The sequence below is a fragment of the Urocitellus parryii genome, chromosome 13 (genome assembly GCF_045843805.1).
Source record: "Urocitellus parryii isolate mUroPar1 chromosome 13, mUroPar1.hap1, whole genome shotgun sequence".
In the NCBI taxonomy this organism is placed as follows: domain Eukaryota; kingdom Metazoa; phylum Chordata; class Mammalia; order Rodentia; family Sciuridae; genus Urocitellus; species Urocitellus parryii.
Window position 1 is genome coordinate 6,609,891 of NC_135543.1, and position 11,017 is coordinate 6,620,907.

The 11,017-nt window shown below is 38.0% G+C and overlaps 1 pseudogene; it reads left to right on the forward strand.

The window, feature by feature from the left end:
• Nucleotides 1-9,622: 9,622 nt before the first annotated feature.
• On the forward strand, nt 9,623-9,721 carry LOC113182694 (U6 spliceosomal RNA; annotated as a pseudogene).
• The last annotated feature ends 1,296 nt before the right edge of the window (nt 9,722-11,017 follow it).

The following is an 11,017-nucleotide window of genomic DNA, read 5'->3' on the forward strand; positions in this document are numbered from 1 at the left end:
TAAACCAAAAGCCATCAAGTTCATTACATCTTCTAGATAAATTTGAGGACTACTTTTCAAAAGCAAAATTCAGCACAGAATAATAAAGTCAATTACACATACTTAGATTCATTAAGCATACTAAATAGCTACAGATTTAATTCATCCTCAAATGACATATTATGAAATAAAACTTCCAATCGAAGATGCCAGACTGATTGCATCTGAGTCTCCTCTTGTCATCAAGCTGCCCTGGTCAGTACTGGAAATTACCAGCTCTGTTTATCACAGTCTAATAATGGCACAGAGAAAGTCTAGATCTTCTGGTTGCATGACAGTTTACACCTGTCTGGAACCTGGAAAACAAATTTGGGGGGGTAATTGGTAAAAAGAGGTGGAAGATCTCTGTCCAGAGGACTCACAGAAAGGTCTCCCTGTCACACTGGGCTTCCAGCACCTGGGGCAAGAACTGGAATGTCCTTCTCTCAAGAAGTAATACCTACAGAGGGATGTGAAAATTGCAGAGATGAGCCCATTCCATAGACATTTCTCCAAGTCCTCAGCCTGAGAAGTCTGTGGCCAATCAGCTGACCCGGATCTTGTCCCGTCAGCTTTTTATGGCCTGGTTGACTATGAGTGGGCCAAGGAGAACCGCAGGCCTTAGTGCCAAGCCCATAAAATGAAAGGAAACCCCACTCCCAGCCCACCAAAAAGGGAAGTTAAACACTCAGAGAAGCACTAGTGCTTTCTGAAAAAGAATTTCTCTAACATCCCCCAAACAAACCAGAATATCTAATTTGTATCTCAGAGGGACTTAAGAACACATACATCATGAGACAGGAGGCCGGGGACAAGGAGCTCTCGGGTATTAAAAATATAATTGCCATAATAAATTAAGAGATTACTGAATAAATAATTACAAGTTGGATAAATGAAACTGTGAGAATATCATAGAAATTTGAAAATAAAAAGAAATGCAGCAAGCTAAACCTAATCATTCCAAGGGGAAAACAACTGTGTGAAAGGGAGACAAGCACATCTTAGAATGAGGACCCCCAGGACCACTGTGCACTAATGTGCCATGGGTAGGACTTCTCCAACGAGGTTCAGCTTCTAAGACCAAATAGAAAGCATGAAACATGGAAAAGAGAATTTATGAAGGTACGCAGACATTAAAAGGTATAACCTTGAGGAAACACATCACAAGCACATCACAGGCCCAAACAGTGAAGGAAAGACGAGAGAACGGGAGGACATTTTGAGAAAACTTTCTGTTTCACAAAATCAACAAAAATACTTAGGAAGAAACAGGCAGCTCTCCAGTGCCTTAGCTGTGAAAAGAACCCACCCAAAGCAGTCAGCCATTGGTAGGTGAAGCTTTCCCAGAGAAGAAAATATTCATTCTCCTACTCATTTATCCTTTCTAATTGGATTCCCGGGCCAGCTCAAGTCCCAGCTAGCACCTGCTGTCCTGACAGCAACAGTTCCCATGTACGGGGACTTGGCTCAGGGTCTCTTGATCAGTGTGATTATTTTTTTTTCTCCCAGGCCAGGTATTAGAATTCTAAGTCACTGTCACAAACACTAATAGGACATATAAGACGATATGGCCTACTAGAAAATACTAATGCAAGCTTGCTCCTTTGTTAAATGAGATTAGGTATTTTCATAGAGAAAGGCATGTTTTGTTAAAAAAAATGCTTTATGAAAAACCTTTAACCATACTTGTAGAAATAAGGGTGATTTTGTAAAATTTTCACTTATTTTTAAGACAATGTAAATAGAAAAGTTCTATGGATGTTGCTAAATTCAAAGTTTTAATACAAACCCTTCCCTGGGGTAGATGGGTAATAGATAGATAAGTATGTGTCCCTTCTTTTTCAAATAAAGTTCATAGGCGATCGGTGTGCAATTGTTTACTGGCGGGAAGTCTGTTGTGGAGAGTTGGCGTATGGCACTGGTGGGTTCTGCAAACCGAGGGGCATCCCTCCTGCTCTACTGTTGAAGGAGCTGGGTGGAGCCCTGTGTTGGAGGAGCTGCGAAGCCTGGCGTCCCCAGTTCAGGGAGATGCCCGGAGAGAGGCTGCAGATGCCCAGTGAGTGAGCACAGGAGCCAGGCAGCCTTGTGACTCCTGAGAGATTTGGTTCATCCTCTTTTCTGTATGACACACAACACCTTGCGGCAAGATGTGCCTTCTCCGAAAAGGAGCAAAGAAGCTGGGGACTTTAGAGAAGCCCAGGTGCCACAGTCTGGCTGGGCACAAAAATAACCGGGAGGTCACGAGCCTCTTGTAGGTTCAAACAGGAACTACTTTATTGCCAGAACCCAACAGGAACTCTCTCGAACTCCACAGAAGCTCCGTGAGAACTCAACGGGAACTCCTCGAGAACTCAAAAGTAGCGGGCACCCGAGGTAGCAGGAGCCGCCCCACTGCCAGACAGCAGAGGTTTATATACACAACTGAATACACAGCTTGTTTCAATTTAGCATCATCCAGTTACAGCCATCAGTCATTATCTTCATAATTACACACAGCTTAACTTCATTATCATCATCTTAATGGCTAGCTGGTGTTACTTCTCAACCACACCTTCTGGCAAAATGCCAGGCGCCATGTTGACTTGGTTGTGGCTCGCAACACCCAGGAACCCTTTGCACCACTCAGAGCGTCTGTCTTTCCAAACAGAAAGAGCTTTGTTAGTAATCAGGGCATCCTTGGATCAGCTGGGGCAGGTGGAGGAGCATATTACATGATGTATGTTTCTATTTATTTTATTTATCTATCTATTTATTTGTTTTTCAGTACTGGGGATTGAACCCAGGAGTGTTTTCCCTCTGAGCTACATCCCTGTCACCATCCCCAGCCTTTTTAATTTTTATTTTGAGACAGGGTCTCACTAAATTCCTGAGGCTGGCCTCAAACTTAAGACCCTCCTGCCTCAGCCTCCAGTCTCTGGGATTACTGGAGTGCACCACCACACTGGGCTGGGAGCCTACATTTCTACTTATCCACAGGTACAGTATCCATCCTGCAAACTAAAGAAAATTCTTGGTGGAAAAATGCCAACATTTAAAAAACGGTAAGTTCAATTTCCCCAAGGAGTATGAGTAGAAATTGAGTTCAAATAGTATAATAACTATGTATCCATCAAGTGGTAATGAATATAAGTAGAAAATTGTAAAAATATTCATTCCCACAACTTAATGCTATAATTATATAAATATAATTAAACATAACTTTCTCATTTCAGTGAAGCTTCATGAAGACATTGCATAGAAAAATTTGATAAAACAGGTGCTCAGAACACTGAGCAAGATATTAGGTGATTATACACTTTCCTAAAAGTGCTCTAAATTTCTTTCAGTAACTGTGACTTAATACACAAAATATGATTTAGAAAATGATTAGGTATGATGGAATCCTGAATATCCAGGGATTGGAAGGTTGGTCCTGAGCATGTCTCTGAAATGCTCTGAACATCAGTTTCTTCCTCTGTGAAATGGTGATTAATAACACTACATTCTGTAAGTTTATTTAATGTTAATTAGTGCCTTCGAATATTAAAGAGCCTGGAGATACTATTTAAACCATAAGGTTTTAAGAATTTTCTATTTGTCAATTAATAAAGCAAGCACAGAGCAGAAGGACATTTATGCTATTCAACTAATAACCAGGTGCTGAATCATAGGAGCAAACAGTAAATTAGAGATGGACGAAGTTAGATAAGTAAACAGGAGCTGCTGATCATGTATTATCTGAGAAGCAAAATAAAGATTTTGAGTTAATTCCCCATGAGCTGGGAAACCACTAGAGGATTGTGAACACAGAAGTGACCCAATATGACTCACATTTTAACAAGTCTCCTCTGTATGCTCTATGGAAATTAGATTTTTATACTATTTAGTTTGGAAGCTCATGATATTGTATAAATAAGAAATAGTTGGATGGGAAAGTAGAAGCGAATATACTGAATATTGGGAAGTTCAGATTACATATGGATTTTAAAGTAGGGCTGATAAAATTTCTCATGTGTGGGATTGAGAGGCAGGACAGATAACAGGAAAATATCATGTTACATTATTGTCACATGCTACTGAAACACTGGATTCTTGTTACCTGAGGGGGAGAAACCCGAAGTATATTTTTAGAGTGGAAAATCAAAAGCTCATACTGGGATATTTTTCTTTGAAAGATGCTTTTAGATGGATTGATCACACACACACACACACACACACACACACACACACACACTCACACCCCTTGTCAACCCTTGCAAAGTCTCCACTGTACATCCTGGTACTTCTGTCACATCTAAGTTGACCAGAAAGAGCTGTTAAGTCATGCCTCAAATATTGCCACCTCTAATTTCAAACCATGACTAATCCATCCACATCCCATATCTTCCAAGAGTCTCATGAACAGCTCTCAGAGCAAAGAGGAACTGTGATCTTTGCCACTGTCTATGCTGCCAGATCTGCAAGCCGCTCTCCCCACAGGAGTCCCCCGAGCTGTTCTCATGTTGCTACAGCTGGACGGAGTGAATGTTTTTATTGTCTCTGCTCCTTCCAGAATGGGCTGGATCAGGATCATACTCCTGTAGCCTGCAGTGCAATACTTCAGAGAGCAAGAGTGCAAAGCCACCCGGCCATTCCTCCCCCAAACCTGCATAGCGACACAGGCAGCTACTGAGTCTGTCTGGAAACTCATGCTTTATTGTCACCTTATTACTGTCATGGACAGGAGCTTTTCCTGTGCAATGAGCATTGGAGCATTGGGCTGTGGTAACTCTTCCACTGTTCATTTGTCACCATTGAGACAAGTGGCCTCTGACTCCTACTATTTGTATTAACGCCTCATATTGGATACTAGATTCATCTCACCAAGGACAACTTAAAATTCTAATGATCACTTTAAAATTCTTGACATAATAAAATTGTTCATTCAGAGACACAGAAGGGACAAGTCCACATGGGGATATTTTCTTTCCTATCTAAAAACTAATTCTATGTAAAGGTGAGATCACCTTATTTTGACCAACTGCAATAAATTTCACTTGTGTGTATGTGTGTGTGTCCAAGTGTGTTTGTGTGAGTGTGTACGTGATTGCGAAATGGGTTCTTTTCTAATCTTCCTCCCATCCCTGTAGAGGGAAGATAACTGCATTTACCAATGATAATTTGATATTTCTCTGAAGCCAGCTCCCACTTGCTTCTCCTGTTACTTTCTGGTTTTCTTCTCCCACTCTCCCCCTTCTCTCGGGAAATTGTGAGGACTTATTGATAAAATTTTTATTTTCTGTCATAACGTGTCTACCTTAAGAATGTCTAGTTCAGATAAACAGCTGACGTTTGAAAAATGATCTAAAAGATTATTAAACTCCAATTTTTTTTTTTTTTTTGCTCAAAACACAGACCATATGAAAAAACAAACCAACCAATAAGCACAGCAAACGCAGCTGAGAAATGTAACCTAGTTCCTGCCTTGCTTGCTACTTTCCAGATCTCTGGTTGGAACAGAGAGTGAGGAACTCATAAACCTATTTTTAGTAGTCTCTCTAAGTTTATGAATTTAAATTTTCATGAATTTTATTATAAAATCATGCAGCTTTATATAATGGACCTAAACATACAGAAATTATTGGACAAATGAGAATGATCAAATGGAAAAGGCTCAGAGAATACTGTTTTTTTCCCACAATTTATTAGAAAAAATTAATGCCAATATAAAATTCCAGTTTGTTCAATACCAGAGGTGAGATTTTCATGCTTTCAACTGTCTAAATTGCCTATGTTGGTTCTGAGATATTAATTAGTTAGTAGTTGTTTCACAAGTATTTCAGATGCTACATATGGCAACGCTGGGAAACCCCAAGCCTACCCTTCCATTTGACCCCAGCATCATGTTTGAGTCCCCAAGGCCAGCCTCAGTAAACTCAGAAAACACAGTCAGAGTTACTGATTTTACAAAACCAAAACCGAAAACAGATTACAATCAACCAAGGGAGTAGGACCACAGGGTGAGCCCAGGAGGCACCAGACAGGAGTGTCCAATTGTGCTTTGCCAATGAGTCAAGTGGATTGTGCTTTTTCCTCCTAGAATTCTGTGAGGCCATTCATGTGGAATATTACCCACCGGGAAGTTCACCAAAGCTTCAGTCTGCACAGCTTCTCCCAGGGTCAAGTGGATATTGTTAACCACCAGTGGAGCTGAACAAAGTTTGGGCTGATACCATGTGGACAAAGTCTCCACCAAAAGTTACTCTGTCCCACCCTCAGCTTCCCAAAGAAACAAAGGCACTTTTATTAGCAGGACTCTTGCTCCTCTACTGGAGCAAGCATTATGCTTTACTGAACAAATAGACAAAATTTTCTCTAAATAAAATTTTAATATTGGACCACTAACATTAGCTTAAAGTCAATTTATTCTTAAAAATTTAGAATGTGCAAATACTTTGGGGTGATTTTATATTTCTATTAATTTTATCACATATATTTAAGTTGTACAACATGATGTTAAAAGATAGATATATTTAGTAAAAGGGTTACTATGGTGAAAAAAATTAGCATGTCCATCATCTCTCAGTGTTATCCATTTCCCTCCTTGTGCCAAGAGACGTCATAATATTCTTGTTTAGCAAAACTCCTGAATATGGTAATGTACAATTTATTATTCACTCCAGTCCTGTTGTGCATTAGACATTTTGAATGGTTCATCCTCTGTACTTATACCATGTATCCTTATCTGTAATGCAATGTGACTTAGCCTTTAAGAGGAGGAACTCCTGCCACTTGCCACAGTAAGGATGAACTTGGAGGACTAAGTATGATAAGTGAAATAATCCAGACACTCAAAGAAAAGTATTACGTGACCTCCCCTATATGGGCAATCCCCCTACACCAAAAAAAAGTCAGGTATATGTGAATAGAAAATAAAACTGGTTATCAGTATCAGGATGATGTAATATTTACACACAAATCTAAAAACATGTATGTACACATTAAAATATATATGTACATATGTATACATGCATGGATATGTATAATATATAAATAACATATATATAATTTTTTATATGCAGTGTAATATATATTTTATATGCTTCAGTTTAAGATAAGAATTTTGGTATAAAATATGCATAATATGTTTAATGTGCTCAAAAAGCTAATTATATTTAAAGTTAAAATAACTGTTTATGATTTATTACATAATTACATATTATTTAATCACAATGTTGTTTACTAAGATTACAAATTATGTTACAAACCATAAATATTTTTATAATGTAAGAGATTTAAAAGTCTAAAAAATATATAAAAAAAAAAAGAAAACTGTAAAATTCTGGGCCAATGTTAATAAATTTGTTACATTTAAAAATTAATGCAATTATTTTACTTTAAAATATTACTGTAAAATACAAAGAGCAAATAAAAGTTTTGTGTATGAAGTTACCAAGTTATCATATTCTGTAGCAAAATATTTCTCATATTTTACGAAGTTCATGTTCTAAATAATTTCTGTTTTAGTTTTTCCATAATTTTCCTTAAAATTAAAACAATTATAACATATTTATGGCTGTGCTGCTCAGCTAATTCCTCTTGATTTTGTTTTCCAAAACAAGACTTGGATTTTCTCTTCCCACATGTTCATATGCACGTCAGAGTCTGGAGGATATTCTATTGGAGGTTATCTGCAAGGTACAAAGATTTCCCACTAGCCATAAGATTGTTCAAGAAAGAAACAGAATGTTTTAAGTGCACAAAATGCAAGTTCAATGAAGACCCAAACTTAAGATTCCAGGTCAGCAAAGGGGAGAGGGGCCACTCAGGTGTGACAACTGTAGTACACTATGCAGACGTCCCTTCAGAACTGGGACCCTCATTTCCCCTGCAGCCAGGAGCATCATGTCTGAGCTCCCCTTGTCAAAGGATCTTGCCCACCAGAAGCAGCCTCTGCCAAGGATCCCATCTTTCTGAGCTCACCCTCATCCAACGGGGGAGTGCAGATGGCAGAGGCGTTACACTCAGACCCATATTTTCTAATCGTTTTAGGCTCCATGTTGCTGATCTTGACTACTATCTATGAGTTCAAAGCATGTCTGAAGGCTAGGCTTTATAGATTCCAAATAGATATGCCCTAGTACTGATGGTCTTTTGGAAGACTTCAACTCAGACACTTGTTTCAAGGTACATCTCCGACCATTCTCCCACTCATGTCAATAAATATTGGGCTAAGAAAAAATGAATACATAAGTAATCCTGAACTATTATGGGATTTTAAGCAACTATTTCTTTAGGAATATGTTGCAACAATGCCAATATCATAAAAATATCCATGTACCTAACTGGTCTTATAATTAATTCAGTGTCAATACTTCTTGGGATTGTGAAATACCACATAGCCTTTGTAATCAATAAAAATGTAAACTGATCGTATGGACAGCATCGTTGACCACAGTGAGGCCCTTGATCATGCAGCAGAAGAGTCAAAGTTTTAAAAAGTTATGTAGTCAGGACTTGTCTCAAGTTTGAATCTTTACAGAAAAAAAAAAAATTAACTGAAACTATACTTTGAAATCACTAAGATAAATGACCCAATTTCTTTCCTCAAATCAAATTAGGCAAATTTACAGCATCTGTCATGTGTTTATGTTTCTGCATCTCATACTGTGAAAACACAGAGGTAGTGAAGGGGGTAGAGTTGAGTGGAATGGGCCAACTTTAAAAGCAGGAGCTTGGAAAAATAAAAGATGCATCAATTTCAACAGGAAAACAAAAATAACTCAGGAAAAACACAAAATGATTTCTTTATGATGACAACTTGCTTTTAGTGTTTGAATAAGTGAGGAGTAAGATTCAAGTTCATGAAAATAAGGCATCTTGATGTGAAACCAGAAAAATTAACATAAATTATAAAGAACAAATATGTCAGGATGGAAAGGAATGGATGTCAATTTTTAAGGAAACAAGAAGAGTGATGAAATTGAAGCAACTGAGGGCACAATTAATATTTACTATTGGTCCTAGGCAGTAGAACTAGGGCATAACAGAAAAAAGTAGGAATTGAGTCTGGTTTAACTGTCACATTAGCGTCACTCTGTGGCCTATTTTTTCCAACATTCACTCTGTAGGAGTAATAAGCAATCCCAAGAATCAATGTTTGCTTGCAGTATTAAGGCCATGTTGATGGTCAAGTCCCTACGTGAAAGCTCATTCTTTTTAAAGTTTCAATAGGACTCAATCTAATTGAGTAATACCAAGGATAGAAATAAAATTCACAGAGCTTAGATTGTCTGTTGCTTACCCAAACCGCATGTGCAGTATGAAGTACATACCACCAGGTATTATTAAATCATACTGAATATGAATGAGTAGGGAATGCCAAGTACATTGACCCATGAGACTTATTTCACTCATGTTTTATAGCTTTGATAATGACAAATTCAACATGCATGCACACATACACGCAAACAGTTAAGGTATGTCTCATATACTTGTAATGAAAAAATAAATTGATGCAACTTCTCTCGAAAGCTAGTAAAATATATATGAATACACAATTTCTAGGAATTCCACCTAGAAATTTGCCCCTTGGGTGACGATGTCATGCATATGAACAATTATTTGTATAAGAATACTCAACTACGTTTGTCAGCCCACATAGTAAAATTGAAATGATTCAGAGAAGATTAGCATGGCCCCTAGCAAGGATGATATACGAATTCACACAGCCTTCCATATTTTTACAGATAGAGGATGGTAAAGGTACGGAGGGACAATCAGGATGAAAGACTCATAACGTTTAGAGATCAGTGGTATAACCACAATTGACAACAATTAATTGTATATTTTAAGCTTCGTAACAGAGAGACATTTAAATATACCCAACACAAAAAAATGATAAATATTTGAGGTGATGAAACTGTCAATTGAAATATCATACTGCATCTCATAAATATTTAGAATTATTATGTCATTAAAATGTGAAAAGATGATAAAAAGAAAAACAGGCCATATTATTACCTAAGTATTGATTCAGAAAATGACCATCTATCTATCCTTTTCAATAAAATACAAAACTCATATCTTAAGTATAACCTGCTGCACATGTCTATTACTTTGGAAGTATAATGTGTTCAGATTATTTTTTAAGTTGAGGTACAAACAAGAAAATTTCAAATTTATGTACTAGTGAGTTAACTGCTTTACCAGTGTATAATTAGCATGCAGCAAGCTACGTTTAAAGAGAGTTTTGATAGGTGCACACAGACATGAATTCACCAGCACCCTCCATCACAGTAATGAAGGTGCTGAGGACTCCCACAGCTTTCTCCTGAACTCCATGCATTGCCTCCACCTCACCCTCACACCCCACAAACACTCCTAGGCTGCATTGACTTACTTCCTGTCACCATGGACTCATTTGCATTTTATAAAAAATTTGTGAAAATGGAGTAAAACATAGAAATTTTGTGTTTCACTCAGTGTGATTTTTTTATATCCATCTGTACTATGGGGTTTGTCAACAGTTTGTTTCACTTCATTGCTGAAGAGCATTCACTATGTGGCTATCACAGAGTACTGTCAATTTACCCACCCACAGACATCCGGTCATCTCTTCCTCTTTTACATTACATACAAAGCCTATGTAAGCATCTGTGTACTTGTAGAAATGTCTTTTGATTCCTCTTAGGCAGACATATAGAAATGGAATATCTGGATCATATTAAAGGAATACCCTTAATATCTTACACCACTGTTCTCCAAGGTGGTTTTCACACTTCACATTTCCACCAGCTAGGCAGGGGAACTCCAGTTTCTCCAGATCCTCACTAATGCTTGCTCTTATCCATTACGTCTTTAATCTCAGCTGTCCTAATAGGTGTGTGGCTGCATCTCATCTGGCTTCACTCTGCATTTCCCCGGGGGGCTCACGACACCGAGCAGGCTGTTTGCCTGATTGCCTGATTCACATCTTCTCTGTTGAAGTCTACATTCAAGCCTTGTGCCTGGATGTGCATTGAGTCCTTTGTGTTCTTGT